The sequence below is a fragment of the Gallus gallus genome, chromosome 4 (genome assembly GCF_016699485.2).
Source record: "Gallus gallus isolate bGalGal1 chromosome 4, bGalGal1.mat.broiler.GRCg7b, whole genome shotgun sequence".
Classification (NCBI taxonomy): Eukaryota; Metazoa; Chordata; class Aves; order Galliformes; family Phasianidae; genus Gallus; species Gallus gallus.
In genome coordinates, this window is record NC_052535.1 from 69,132,148 (window position 1) to 69,148,606 (window position 16,459).

Consider the following 16,459-nt stretch of genomic DNA (forward strand, 5'->3'; position numbering starts at 1 on the left):
CCTAATGCAGAGCTATGTTAGGCAGGAAACTTACTTTAGTGCTCAGTTTCCTTTGTGTGACCCCTCTGACCATATGGGAATCAGCCACGTGTGAGGATAGGAAATGCAGAATGAAGTGCAGTAGGAGGACAGCCCGCTGCTTGGGTTCTCCTTTTCTCCACACTTCCTTTGCGGGTGGTGCAGATCCGAGGGGCAGGGGGCTGCAGGGCTCAGCTCTTCTGTGGTTTGGTGAGGCAGGACATGGAATATTTTGATTCTGAGTAGCAAAATCCCAGCGGAGAAATGAAACTTTCCACCCAAAGCAAGTAGTTTTTGAAAAAGAAAAAAAATAAAAGAAAAAGAATTAATATTTTGGCCCAAAGCTAACTTTCTGTTAGTTTTTTTTAATCAGCTTTGTACACCAGAAGTCAAAATAAGTAGACTGTTTAGGCTTACAATTTTCAAGAAATATGGACAAATTAGGAGTCTAAAATCAGAATTAGTGACCTAATCTGGTCTGAGTCTATAAGCATAAAACCATATGGACAATTGCAAAGAATGTCCTGACTTGGAGTTAAGGAGACTCATTCTTCTCTTTATTTCTGCTGGCCTCACTGGTCTTACTGAGCTGCAACAGTCCTGTGAAAATGGTGCAGTCAATCTGTGAAAGTGCTGTAGCCATGCACAGTGGGTATGTGACTTCTTTCCTCATTAGTCTCTTACAGCTACAGATTAATTGATGAGGATCGTGGAGGAGAGCTAATTTTAGTGTTGCTACCTTCTAAAAACCTGTACTGAAGTAAATATGTCAGTCTCTTTCATTCTCAATGCGTGTAGATGCTTATCTATTAAGGAGGCTATCACATGACAGGAAATTCCTGTCTTTTTTTGTTCCTTCTCAAGTATGTGGAAGGTTCAGTTCTGGCAGGAAGGGCCCTCTTTTTACTTTCTCTTTATGTATTTATTTATTATTATTATTTTAATAGATACTGATTTCTGAACAGTGAACCCACTGAGCCCACGCTACTCTGACCCCACCGTCCTACTGAGGTGACTCTAACTCTAGGTCTCATTTAATAATAACCTCTGATTTATTGTATTGACTCCCATGGGCGTGACATCTCCATTGACTTGCACACAGCATGGTCCTCCCAAGCGCTCTGCAGCAAGCTGGTGGCACAGTTACAGAGCTGGGAAGAATTTCAGCTTTACCATTTGCCTCCTCAGAATGACAGTGTGATTCTGTAGTTAACTGGCACTGAAGTAAACCTCATAATAGAACTGAAGGGGATTCCTGACCCTAAAACCAAATCCTGCCTTAATTCTTGCTCCCCAGCCTCATGTAATGTCCTCTCCTGAGAACATCAGCCAGCTCTAAAAGCTGGTCAAATCCCTGCCAGTCCAAACCCCCCTTTGAGAGGAAATTTGTCTCATGGAGATATGTATCCTGGAAACAATCACACATACAATATAAGCAATAAGAAATTCACATCACAACAGCAACTGCATAAAACTCATTTGAATTAAATGAGGAAAGCAATGCAGAATGATAATTAAACAGTATAGTGAATAGAGGAACATTCATATTTTTATTAGCTCAATGCTTCACTAGAGAAAAATAAATCTGCGTGATACCACTGCCTGGTTTTATTCTCCTACTACTACATCAGGACCTGATTTCTGTGCAAGACTTTGGTGATATATTATGCTTTCTGCTGCAGGCTGCAGCTCCTTTCCAGGCTAAAGCTGTGTTGCACGCAGAGCCAGCAGGAGGCTGGAGGTCCCAGACATGCACATGCTGTGCAGTGGTGATGGGTGCTCACCTTTGGAACTGCCTGAACAGCGTCCTCAGGTTGTCAGGGATTCGTTTGATTTCAATCAAAATTCCACTTGTGATTATTATTATTAGTGTGGAAACAAAACATTTTTCAAGAGAAAACCTTAAGGAAAAGAAGAAATGCAGTGAAGATATAGGTAACATGGTCTGTATGGCATAATTACATCAGAAGTACATCCCACTGACAGCAAGACCTCGGCTCCTTTACCTGCAAGTGACAAATGGCATCAGCTGTGCTACAGAAATAACAGGAAGAGGAAGCAGATCCTGGATGTTTCCAGCGCTACTTCACTGAGAGGCTGATGAGCTGAACGTGGTGCCAGCAGCTTGCAGGGGCAGCAGCGAAGCTTTGGCAGTCCCCAGGGCAGCCTCCCAGCATCCCACGAGGCTGTTCAAAGGGAAAAAAAAATGCCTTTGCCCTTTTGTGTTTGGAATTCGGATGTCTGGCGGAGGGGCAGGAGCGGAAGGCAGTTACAGCTCCCTCCTGCCCCCCGCTGCTGCCAAACCCGATCCCCTCCTGCAGCAGACCCTGCTCAGCCGCCGGCTCGCAGCACCTTCTGCTGCAGGAAGTGCTGAGCGCTTTCCCACATAGCACCCCAGCAGCCCTCTCCCTGTGCTGCAACTGAAGAAATCTCACAACTACAGTGCTTTCTAAAATGTATGAGCTTGATATTAATCTTGATTTTGAGGATTTTCTTGGCTTAGATGAGGTAAATTTAGTTTTAGTTGTTCATCTTTGGCCATATTTTGATCAGGGTTTCTAATGTGTTCTTGCAAATAAATCCTTTGCCCTAGGCTGTGGTAAGGCTTATGAACTGCAGTAATCATGGCTAACATTCACATTTTTCCCTTGCTGAGCAAAGGCGCAGACGTATTTCCTAAAGAAGCACCACCAAAGTGAAAATGCCATCCCTCATTATCAAGCATAACTGAAACGTTGCTGCCAGTTGCTGGTTTTGCAGCCGACTGCTGCTAGTCTTGGTGAGTATCCCAATGCAGGCCGATGCAGGACTAGATGGCCTTTAAAGGTCCCTGCCAACTAAAAAGATCCTATGATTCTCTGGAATCCTTTGCGTATGCTCTGCAGTTAGGCGCACCAAATCACCCATGCTGAGCATGAGATATGTGGGTTTTGATCCAATCTCACACCGCTTTTCCTTGTTTGTTTGTGGCTGATATTTTGGCTATGAGACACCACTGCCTTCCTGCCTGGCAGTCAGGTGGGACCTGCTGGGACATTGGGGATCTCAGGGCCAGAAAGGCCCAGAAAGTCTGAGCTCCATCCTTGGTGCAGTGCCGCAGGAGCAGAGAACAGCAGGGCTGTGGTGGGCCCACAGGTGTCTGGCAGGGTTGCTGCAGGCCAGTCACTGTGTCCTATGAGTGCTGAAGCAAAAAGGCTTTAGAGGACACTGCACTTCTCCCTCCTGCTTGAAAGGGCTGGCTTAAAATGGAAATAGCTCTGCACAGAGGGGCACAGGCAAACATCCTGCACCATTGCTCCTGAATGCACACAGTCATTAAAAGAGTCTCTTCTCTAGGCTACCAGTTTTCCTTTTGCTTCTCTCTGCTACAGTTCACATCTCTCCTCACATTTTCTGGGCCATGTTTACATCAGTGAACAGTCTTGGCCTGAGGTTTTAAAGTCTCTGTGTGGTAACTGCAGACAGTAAATGTATTTTCTTTCTTTCTTTCTTTTTTTTCTTTCCAGTCTGTAATCTGCCATTAGCTTATTTCTGTTGCGTAGTTTCAATGACCAACTCTCCTTAACAGGCAGTATTTATAGAAGAAGTTACGTCTTGGAAGACTTTTGCCCCTACTTTTTACATGTCCTTCCCTGTTTGTTTGTTTTTTTTTCCCCAGTATATTGTCTGGACACTTTTTTTCCAGTGAACCAAACAGAGACAGTCCATAAATGAAAGGTGACCTTTATGCACAAGGAAAGAGTCCTCATGAATTGCAGGAAGTAATAGACTATATGGGAAAAACACCTCCTGCTCTATTTTTTTTTTGGTACTGCATTTCCCTTCAAAGTCCATGACTGTAAAACAGAGCCATAAGTACTAGCCAGATACAGCCTCCTGAGTATGTTGTGTTACTCAGCTTTACACAGCCCCCTGCCTTTGTCCTTCTGCAAAAGGCTGCAGTCTATTAAATTCTTCTGCTCAATTTGAAATGCAGGCCATATTAAAGAGACTTCGCTATGCATTTTTACACATAGAAAATGCTTTGGGGGTTACTGTAATGCCTACTGCACTCATCTACTGCTATTTAGTGTAAGTAAATGCCTATTTAACCAGGGCTTGAAATGGAATGTGATTGACAGAGTAGTATTACTCTCCCTATCCACATTCCTATTGTTTCTTCTGTGATGAAGAAGAAGTGTTCTTCTGATGGCATTTAAATCCAGACTACAGCTCCCAAGGCCTGCCCTTTTTCCTCACCGTCTCAGTTCCTTCCTACTTTCCTTCGTGAACACCCTCCCACAGCTCCAGGCTCTCTCTTCCCTTATGGCAGCTTTGCAGCAGAGGCACCCATTTGCTTCACATTGTGCTATTCCCTTCACCCTGTCACTTTTGCCTGGTGTCTGGCAATACCAGCCCAGCTCCACCTGCCACATCTTTGTGCCTCACACCTTTCAGATAAAGCCACGAATGCTCTCTCCCCCTCCAAAGCAGCAGGAAGGGGCTCCAAACTATTCCTCTCTTCTAATGCTGTCTATCAGGAATCAGCTCCTTGGTGCCACTCTCCCACCCTGCTGTTGGTAAAATGTGTTTCATCTCCAAATAACAGCCGAGGAAAACTTATCTTTCCTTTTTCCCCATATCTGTGTTGTTATGGACAGAGTGTGTTGAAAGGCCACCTGTGGGAAGCCAGCATTTTTTGTGTGGTTTAACCTTCTTTCTGACCACCCTTTCCATCATTTTTCCTCCTTGCTTCTCACCAAGTAGCAGCTGACCCCAGCCCAGGTCTGTGGGAGCCGCATGCACCGCTGGGAAGGACACTGAGGAAAGGCAATGCCCAAACACAGAGGGAATCATTGCTTACCAAGGCGGCTTCTGCATGCACCTCATAATTCTTCTTTTATTTCCAGCTGCTTTTGAACTTTGCTGGGAGCACATGAGCATACACTGCAAGCTCCATGTGGATTTTGGCTCCTGTCAGCTGCACGTATTTATCACACTTTATCTCTGATTTGGATAGGATTTTTCTTCTCTCTGCTCCTAATGATGGGTTGTTCCAGTATTTCACTTGCATGACATAAAATCTTCCAAATTCCAGCCTAAAACATTTATTTGGTTTCAGATCAGAGTTGCTTATTAGTTTAAGTATTCTTCATTCTTGCTGTATACTTGCCTGATGTACTAACATGAGGTGCGTGAGAGAAAGCAGCAGTGGGCCTTGCTATATCCAATTTTCAAAAATACGTATTCTCAAGTCTCCCCAGATTGTGTTCTCATCTAGTACATATAATAATCATGCTTTCCTGGCTCATTTTTTCATGTCTGTTTGCTCAATAATTATCCCTTCTGTATGAGAACTGCTCCGTGGTGCAAATCTCCAGTACCACAGCATGGAATCAAGATCAGATTCATGCCTTTCGTCATGAAAATCAGCAGAAAAAAACTCCCATAACCCAAAGTAAACCAAACTGAACCAAACCAAACCAAACCAAACCAGCATAAGGGTACATTAAACAATTCATAAAAGAGTTCAGGTGGTATTAAACTGTTTAAAATACTTCATTATTATGAGTTAATAAGCTTGATTTGGGGAAACATTGCTAGAAAGGATAGTATGTCTGAGCCTGTGAGGGGCAGCGATTTTTCTACTTTTGGCTAGCACTCCAGTTAACTCAAATGAAAACTCTCTTCTACTGTGGTGATTCCCCTTTGATTTACTTGATGGAGGTGCAAAACCCACAGTCGTCCTGACTGAGTGGAGGGACTGATTCCTAGATGACAAGAAGTGTCGGCATGTGGCCCAGCAGATGGAATATTTTTGCATATATTTTGCAAAAGCACACACTGGTGCATTTAGTGAGGTACACTGTAACTCAAATTACTTCAATTAAGTTTTTGTTTTTTTTTTTTTCCCCCCACAGATGAAGGATAATGTCTCTTCTTCACTGAAGTAATGTCATAGCTTGGAATAGCTCTCTCAATCTTGACATGATGTGGTCTCAGAAATATGCTTGCTTTCTTTTTTCTCCTGTTCAGCCTTAGCAAATTGGAATTTTATTCTTCTTCCACTCTTCAACCATTGTTATACATCTAATCACTTTTTCCCAATTATTTTATCTTTTTCTGCATTTATAGGCAAGACAATGAGATTCCAAAGAGCATCTGCTAGAAAGAAAGGTTGCAGAAAGTAAGAAAACAATTATAATCCTCCAGTTCCTGTGCTTACTGTGTGAAATCTTATTGTGTTTAAAGTAAGATGACTGCTTTCATTGTAATACTCCTAGCGGAATACTATTTTTAATGTGCTTGTTTAGTTTTGTGTTTGAAAATGTGGGGCTCAGTTCTTCTTTCAATTACAGTAGTTTTTATATCCAGTGCTTTTTCTACCTCAGCTTTACACCATTATCTGCGAAATAAGGTCGACTGTTTAAGATGCTCCCTGTTTCCATTATGACTGTGAAAGACAGCTTCGGGCTTACAAAAGGTTGATATTATTGTGAGTCGTATAACTTCAGCTCCAAGTTCAGTGTTACGAGAGTAACTTCAAATTACTCAATTAATTTCAGATTAGAACAATAAGACAGGAATTGTAATATTCAGCAGCAGAGAACAACAGATCCCTGAACTTCCCTGAACCAGAACATTTTAGAGTTGCTCTCACAAAAATCTTCTCCTGTGAAGCAAAATCAAAGAAGTGAGAGACAAAACAAAGACATCCAAAACTATCTTTTCAATTATTATTTTCTCAAACTTTCCTGCTTCCCTCTGTGTAGTTTTCATTCATTGTGGCTGAAGGACGTAATGCAAGGCTTCATGAAACCTAAGAAATCAACTTTGTTTAAATGGAGAAAGCTTCTGTAACAACACTGCGTCGGTTCGCAAATCCGTGGAAATGTAGTGGAACTCTTTGAGTAATACAGAATCATAGAATCACTAAGGTTGGAGAAGATTGCTGGGGTCACCAAGTCCAATCATCAACTCATCCCCCATGTCCACTAAACCATGTCCCTCGGTGCCACATCTACACATTTCTTGAAAACCAAAAGTATTCAATAAAGTGATTTGTTAAACATGGAATTGTCACTGATTTTTTCAGTACTTTTTGTTAAGCACTCTTTTATTTCCTAGTATATACCTTCAGCGATTTTTAAAACATTCAAAATATTTGAGGTACTTAAACTCTTAGCTGAAATATTTTCATTAGCTAAAAGCATTTTGTCAAAACAAAGCATCCTGACTGTGTTTCCAAGGCTGATTATTTTCTTTATTAGCCAGAATTAAAAATTAGAAATAAAAGAAGCTTTTCCAAACCTGATGTCAAAATGACAGAGAATAAATTCTTTGCTTGATTCGGTACTGCAAAAGGATGTTTGTAAAGTGGCAATTAAAGGTTATGTGAACTGATGGGCAGGGAATGGTACTGGTATCAGATGCTAGTGATTATGAGACTTGCAAAATTCACTGTTCCAGGTGGAGGGGTCCCCATGTCGACAGAAGGAAAGGGTTGGCTACCTCCTGCTCTCAGCTCTGAGGCTAGGTGGAGGCCACTTCAATCCGGCCACAGATACCTTTCAAAACACATGGCGTTTATGGCACTCTAGGGTGCTTATCCATAGATCAATCAACTGTTTTTCTGAGTGCATTTTGTAGCACGTCTCAGAGCAATCTGCAGGTGCAGGGGAGAACTGTGGGCACACAATTTCAGTCTGCCGTCAAAGCAAGTCTGTTGGGAGTGGCCGTGCAGGCGCCCAGTGGTTGATTTCTGCAGCGGTGAGGAGGCACCACCCAACTCAGCAGCAGGGCCAGGCGCCTTTGTGGTTCAAGACTTTTAAGAGTTTCCTGTGGATTTCTTGCAAAATAATACCATTCAAGACTGGTGTTGCATGTGCAACTCTTGTGCTGTCCCTATCTATCCACCTTCTGTGCGTATCTTGATGTTCCACCCACTTGAAATCTTCAGTGGGGCTGGAAGGATTTGTACTCTTCTACATTTTCTGTGTCAACCATGAAGTTACAGAAAGGACAAGGTCTCAAAAAGGGCAGGGTCACAGTTCCTGCTGCCTCCTCTCCTTGAAAAGCAATGGGGTGCAGCTCTGACCTTGGCTGCTTTTTGACTACTTGGGTCTATGTTGTGAAAAACCATCCCTCGTGCCTTTCTCGTGTCTTGGCTTTTGATTTTTCTGTCCCAGATGAGGTGCATACCAGTGAATATAAAAATGCAAAATATCTGCCTTTTTGGAAAGCACAGCCATGTAACCCCCGGAGTTTCACAAGTACTCGCATGCTGGCACTTTGCACTCCTTTCTCTTCTGTAAACATCCCACTAAATGCTTGTAAGCACGAGGAGAAATGATGAACTTTGCCTGAGGACATGGCTGTCCAGAACAGTTCCTTTGAACAAGTGCAGGTCCATGTGGATGCAGTGATTAATGAGGAGCATATCTTAACATAACAAAATGGTGTGGAAGGTCCTCTGTTAGCTAAAATGCCTCAGAGAATACTGCTTTAATTTATTGTAGGTTTTACACTGATGAACTGTGGTTCCTTTGCACAAAGTCCTTCCTCTTTAATTTCTATTTATCTTTTCTGCTGAAAAATGTGCCTGGAGTTTGACTTGATAAAGACAGGGTGTTCTTCATTAAAGTAAAATATCCAGTATCATTGGGTAGCAGGTGATAGGAAAGACGATGGCTCTACTGAATATAATTAAATACATCTTTTAAACAGCTGTTAATTGTTTTCCCATGCAGAACATTTTTAATACACTGACTTGGAATGAAAAAGAGCTGAAACAAATGCCTGTTTGTAGCTTATATATATAAATATAAAAGGACAAAATGTATACATGGTGGACAGTTGGACTGGATGATCTTGATGATCTTGGAGGTCTGTGATTCTATGAGATTATTTGCAGAAAAAAATACCATGCGTCCTTATGCTTCTGGCAGATCATTAAATCCCCAGAATAGAAAGAAATACAGGATTCAAATTTACTTAGAAACCTGGAAACACATTACTCTGTGGTACAACTTTGTGTGGTTGTTGTTGTTGTTGTTTTCCCAAGAGAGAACAGTGAACTTCTCAGATGTCTGGATTCGGCGTTTCATGAATAAGACTTACAATATGAAGTCACGAGACAGTTGACAATTCCACTCTGCCTTTTCTTCACCTCCGTGAATTTGGGTGGTCCCACAAATTATGTACTTGAGTTTTTTCACCCAGAGCAGATAGGAGGGAGTGTTGAATCTTTAGGAAACAATTGTTTCTGTTAAAAGTGTTTGCTGAATATTCGAGTTGAACAAGTAGTCTAAAAGAAACAAACAGCTGATAAAAAGGTGAAACATACTCAGTTGCTTTCATTAAAAAATGCCAGTAATTTTACTGTCACATCTTTGAGAAATACCCTGAAATCACTCATAGGGGACTGAGGGTTCAATTTGTACAACGGTCAGTAAATTAGAACATAGAATGGGGAAAAAAAAGAGGAAGAAAAAAAAAAGGAATTATTTTTTTTCCTGACTAATAGTTTCTGTAGTGACATGCAGTCTCAATTTGACTGAAAATATTGGAAACACACTAAATTCAGTGAACAGCCTGAAGAAATCTTTATAAGACGGTTACAAAGGAAGATGAATTAAACCAACACTGTCACCTCAGATTTATTTTAAAGTAAAGCAGGATTTATCCTGTGCTGTTTTATCCACATTAGTTCAGTATACAAAAGAAACTTTTTTGTGTACACCAGCTTGAAAGGCGGTTTCAGTGTGACCCACAAGCATGTCACCACTGCATGTAATAGCTCGGTGTAGGTGGTAAGATGAGAACTCCCTAATGTCCAAGGGGACTTCCTGAGCTCCCTGTGCCCTCTCTCTGGCCCCTGCATCCACTCCAGCCAAACTCGCCCCGTGCACATCCTCGCCATGATGGACACAATCCCACGTGTTTCTCAGCAGTTCTCTGCTGCTTGCTGGGGAACTGGCAAGGATGGGGTGGTCATTAAATGCTTTTCCGCACAATTCCAGAAGCTAGTTCTTTTGACACATATGTTAAACTCAGAGATGGGACAAAGTAGCAAACATTTCAGTCAGCTGATTTCAGTCAGCTGAAGATCTAGTCCATCAGTAATCAGTAATTATAGAAAAAGACAGTTAATCTTTCAGCTGTTACTTCATAGATTGAGCTCTGTCCGAGATTTAGAACCTTGGCCAAATCAGTCCTCCTGTGAAGGAAGGTGGGAGCTTTTCCCACTTCTCTGCTTACAGGAGGTCATGAACAGGCATTACAGACCACAAAGGACTCGCATAACTGAGCAATGGCAGCTACACACGTGTCAAAGGCAGAAGGAATTTACATGCTAAGTGAAACAAAGATTACAGCTGCAGCTGGGGGGAAAAAAAAGAAGTCATTTTCTTTCTTTACTCAAAACACTTCCACAAATTACATGGGCTAAAGTACAAAACTTCCTTCTCAGGGTATAAACCAGTTTCTACATGCTGCCCTTCCCTGATTCTAGCTTCTTTTGTAACTGTCTGCACATGGGAAAGATGTGAGTTCCTGAACATTTTTCATCTTTTCAGATGACAAGTATGACAGTATCCTGCTTTGAGTATACTTGATTGGACCCCACCTGTTCAATGCTCAGAGTTAATTCACTTTTCTTTATGCTTGTGTACAGTGGTTGGATGCGAATAATTTTAACTATGTCCAAAAGTCTGGACTAGCCTTTAAAACAAACTTTAAATGTAACTAGATAAATGGAAGGATAGACACATGCATATTTTTGCAACAGGGGTTACTATGCACAGAGAAACAACTTAAATAAGACACCAGCTAGAGCCAGGCTATGCACTTTCCCTGGAGCTCACAAGTTTTTACTGAGAAGAGGAAGAAAAAGAAGTTAATTTTACAGTGTTTGGGAATTTGGCCCAAGCTTGCACAAATCTAATGCAATTTCTGACCAATGTGAAGTTCAGGAAGTGCATGACCTTCCCAGGGAAGAGAGCATAGGAACTCATCACCAGCCACTGCTGGCCATGCATAAAGTGAGTCCTGTGGCTGATGGAGGACTAAGACTAAAGATCTTTGAAGGAGCACAGAGGGGTGGTTGGAATGGAAGGAGGATGAATGGATTGGTACACCTCCAAAGGTAATCCAATTTTGGTACTCTCTGAGTTTACCATGTCTTCCTCTCCCTGTGCTAGGCTGCACAGCCTCAAGAAATATTCTGTAGAGCACCCCAGAGGTCCCTTCCAACCTTAATTATTCTGTGAACTCAACAGCTTCTGTAAGAGAGATCTCACACGCTTTCCAGTCCTTCCTGCTTGTTATTGGTTTTCCATTACTCTGCTTCTGGAAGGCTCTGAAAAACCACAAGAACTTCCTTTCTTGTTGTGTTTCATCACTTTGGCCTCAAAATGAAACTAACCAAAATGAAAAACAGCCAGATCAAAAATAAGTCTAGTAAACAAATAAACAAACAAAGCCAAATCTTCTGAAATCCAGTTGATTTTAATTTTGTATTTGGTTTTGGCCAAACTGCATTCATTTTCAGGTCTTTTCTTCTTCGTTGGCTCACACATTCTTAGCAAAGATAATCACACTCGCTTTCTGCCCTCTCCCAGTCTCTGATATTTGCTTCTGTTTCACTGCCATTCAGCAACAGCTTTGCTGCTCTGCTACTACTTGTGTCAGGAGACCACAGTTCTGCTGATTTATGACTGGAACTCCAGGTTTTTGGACAGCACCTAGTAAAAAATTATGACTTGTTTCTTTTCATTTAGGATCTGGAATACTTTTGTCACTTAGGCTGATGTTAACATGAAGAATTTTTCCAAATCCACTGTAAAGCTTTGTGGCTTCACTGCCCCATTAGCCACAGTTTATATTTTAAGGCCAAATAAAAGGTCAGTCCTAAAAACTTTATTTGAATGGAACTGAATATGATCAATCAATTATTAACACTGTTCACCTCCACTGAGCCAAAATTCCTGCATACAGAATAGCTCAGCTTCTTATAGAGTGTCAGGTTTGTCAGCTTGGTTTTTCAAGTAACCTCTCCAGGTTACATGGAAACAGCATAGTAGCAGCACTGACAGGTCAGGCTCTGCAGTTTTTGTGTCCTCGTCATCCTTTGTTCATCATAATAACTTACAGAGTAAGCACACAACTGGAAGTAATGAAAAGAACAAGGGATAATTAGTTTTAATACAGATTATTGAAGAATAAACTGTCCCATGCAAAGGAAAGGTATGTGGGGGGTGCGAAGGAGGAGGTAAATGACAGTGTGCATATAAAGGCCAAGTGGCTGGAGGCTGGGGAATCAACGTGGTTTATTCAAAGGGAAAAAGCCAGGCAAATTTAGCGACAAGCTCTCCCTACTAACTCTAGCCTGACAGGGCTGAACCACCAAACATAGGGCCAGAAGGCACTTCAGATACCTCCGAGCTGGGCCTCCCCTGACAGGACAAGGGGACCTGCCAGAGCAGGCGCTGTGGTGGATGGCTGGCAGAGGCCCAAGCTGGGCCTTCTGGGCCCGGCTCAGGCACCATCACGAAAGGAGAGCACTCCCAGCCACACAGTTCCTAATCTCTCTCTGTTTTATGTTTTTAGCCTCTTTGTTTTTCTTGTCCTGCTGCCAGTGGGTCAGACAGTGTGCACAGTCAAGAAGCAGCTGCCTGCTGCAGCTCCGAGGCTCACGTCATGCAGGCAGGGCTGCTGGGCGAGAGCGAGCGAGGGGGTGAGGTTAGGTGAAACATTAGCCACGTCCTCTTGGCTTCCCTCCAGAGCCTTTCAATTATTTCTTTATGTGCTTTTGGTGCTGTGCTTGTTTGGCATTTAAAAGGTATGCTCTGAGAGGATTTCACAATGAGTGCCATTTTACAGCTCAAAACAGATGCAAGCTTATCACCCTTGGAAATTACGTCTCCATGAACCCCTGTTCTCCCCTCCCTCAGGGTTTACAACAAAGCCACTCCAAGCAGATCAATCATGAGGACTGTACAATGGGCTAAAATTAATGCAAGTTATAAAAGTCTGGAAGCTGCTGCTTGCTTTGGGATTTGATGATCCAAATGCCCATCAAGACCAATGACTCCAGTAGCAGGACAATAGTAGATAAGGGCTGTATAGTCTTGTTAGCTTCCCAGGATGCAGGGAACAGACATAATGCTCATAATAGTTCTTCAGGGTCAGAATTTGATCCTAAATCTAGAAAAATAGGGTTGGAAGGCAAAACAAAGTGCACATATATTGCTCCTGACAAATGCTTGTCTAACCAGTTCTTAAAGACTAGATGGAGACTCCACTAGTGCCCAAGGCAACTTGTTCCAGTGCCTCATTATCCTTCCTATTAGGGAGCTTTTCTTTACTCAGATGGGAGCATGGACTAGACTCCTTATCTACCTGTCCAGTCACAGGTAGGTGGAGCTGCATGTTGCACCACTATCATGACTTGTACAGTGTCCTAAAGATAGTACGAGTACTTCCTTCAGGTCAGGGTGGGGATGCTGAGAGGAGCACTGCGATGAAGCCTGGAGTTCACATTCAGATAGCTGAAATACATCTTCTGCCCGGGATAAACAACAGAGAAGTCAGAGAAGTAAATATTGGCATGAGCTTTCAGTTTGTGTAAGCATCATAGGATTGTATCCTAATTTTGTGATGGGATTTATACAATTGTTGTCAAGGGAGGCTAATGCACTTAAGATGACTCTAACTAAGTGCTATTCTTTAGAGAAGCAGGAGATTTGAGTACTCAGAGATCAAATATTTTATGTTTAATCTGGTCTGGCTCTTTGACAAATGTTGTTGGCTGAACTGTTATACTGACGATATGTTAACACTAAAAAAGTGAGTAGAGGTTTTTTTTTTGTTTTTTTTGTTTTTTTTTTTTTCAAATAGGTAGCATTCTGTCTTTAACTTTCAGACAATTAGCAACAAGGGTTTTTGAGCTGATTTCTCTTATGGGTCTCCGGGCAGCCACTATGTAAAGAGCAGCTTGTGAAAAATGACATGCCTGCAATTTGACACATGGATAGCTTGCCAAGAGAGGTCATTGCAGCATCCTTAGTGGATACATTCACAAAGGCATGAGATAACATGTTCAGGAAGGCCGTCTGAGGGGGCCACTGACTGCCTTGTAGGTTTTGGATCTTGCACAGGACTCATAACCCCAGAAATGGAGAAAACTCAGTGCTCCTCAAACCATGGGAATAATCTTAGTACCATTTCAAAAAGGTTTCTTTCTTCCTTTCTTCCTTTCTTTCTTTATTTCTTTCACTTGTGTACGTAAGAGAGAAAGGCAGGCAGTAAGTGTTGCTAGTTTTTTTAGGTAGACGGAGAGCGATACCCTCTCCTGCAAGAGCTTTCTCTGGCCTCCCGAGACTAAGAAGTTTCCAGCTGGCCATCAGACTTTTCATTTCTAATGAATTTATCCTACATCCTATGAGCCCACATCTGCTCTCTTCTCTTGCTCAACAATTAGTTATGCAACCCCAAGAAATATGCTATTAATTCCTGCATTTCCAAGCTCAGTTCCTGAATTTAAGACTTCTTGCCCATTTCTCTCTCCTCCTTTTGTAGTTCCTGGGATTCTCCATCCCAGGAAGGGGAAAGGCAATGCTGGAGATGCTTCATTTCCCTTCTACTTCTCACAGGTCTTGTGATGAGAAATGGAGGATAGAGGGGAAACAGGTCACAGGCTGAGCTGGTTTTCATTGACTGATGGCCAGAATGAAACATCTTGTATGACCTTCTCTATAAAACAGACCAAAGGGCTTCCCTACAATAATTCCTGTTCACATTATTGTTTTTCTTTGAGCGAAACAGCCAAGTTTAATTTAACCACTTCCAGTGATGAAGAATCTACTTCCACTCCAACTAAATTGTTCCAGCAGTTAATTTCTGCTCTCTACTAAAACTGTTTGCTTTATTTCCAAGGCAGGTTGTCTAGATAGATGTGTGTAAGAGCTCAGTTCCAAAGTTTTGCTTGAAATGCAGATTATCCCATATTGCACCTGTCTGAGCCCTTCTCTTTGCTCTAGAGGAGATCTTCAGCTTTTAGAAACTTGCTGTGAAACACATTTTCCAATCCTGTCATTCATGGATCTCCTTTCTGAAGACCCTTAATCTATTAACGTTCTTCTTGCGTTGTACATGTGAGGCCACGACACTTCTAAACCATGACCAGTTAAAGACTTTGTCCTCGACATGCAAAGTTGCCACACAAGGATTCCCCCAGCTTTTCACTAAAGTCTCCTTTTGTTTAGTTTTCAGTCTTGGCCACTCTGCAGAATCACTGCTTCTAACATCTCCTTTAACCTGTGTTGCTGCCCTCCAAAATGTGTGCCCTGATGCATGATTTTACTTTTGGCTGTCCCAAAGTTCATATTAAAAATTGTTTCCTTGTGTGCAGCTTGCCAAGAATATCAATTGTTCCTTTTCAGGGACATGATTTCTTCATTATTGACCACTCCACCAGTTCACGTGACTTTGCTTCTGTCCCTGCTCTCAGAACTACTCATGCATTTCACATCAGATGAAACACATAACAAAAATAGGAACAAAGACCATCCTGTCCCACCTGAGCTCCTGAACCACAGGGCTAAGTCACATTTCTTAGATTTACTTTAATTTTGACTGCTTAGTGGAGATGAGAGGGCTAAGGAGGAAACCTGTGGCTCGTGTACCCTAATGAGCAAGTGCCAAATATGCCAGGCCTGTTCAGTCATGCTAGTGGCCTGTACACTTACTTCAAGCCAGCTGACACCGTCATTTGTCTCACTGCTCCTGGAGGAGGTAGAGAACATCTCTAGAGATGATCCTGCAGGGAGCCTTTCTACAGAACCACATGAAACTCCTGGTCCTGCCATAACTGAGGCTACAGAGCTGCCTCTACCCTCACCTTCCCAGAACTGCACTTCAGCAGTACAGAAACATTGGTGGCTAATGATGGATGAGGGCAGAGACGGGCCTTTGCTTTGGGGGATGCTGCTCCTGTAGGCTTGTGCCACCCATATTGGGTCCCAAAGGCTAATTAAAGTGTGCTACTTGTTATTCCAGGAAATATTGGGTGCCCTCACAAGGCACAGGGCTATGTTTGTGGTGCTTCATACGAAGCTCCCTCATGCTGGGATGCCACACAGCCATAGTGGGTTCAGGACATGTGAAATAATGGTGACTTTGGGCTATGCAGAAACTCAGAAATGTTGAGATCCATCAACAAGATACTTCTTGAGTGTGGGAAATGGCTGGCTAGGTTACAAGGCTCTCAAACAGCTCACGTTACCCTTCTCTTCCTTTCCCTCCACCTCCTTCGTTTTTTAACCCATAGAAACCTGTATCCTTTACTGGATTTTGCTATGGAGATTTTCACTGCAGATCCCATGTACTGTTTCCATCCACACCTGGACTCTTTTTGCCCAGTTCTGCCACAGTGCATTCCTCTTCAGTCGCGTCTCATCAC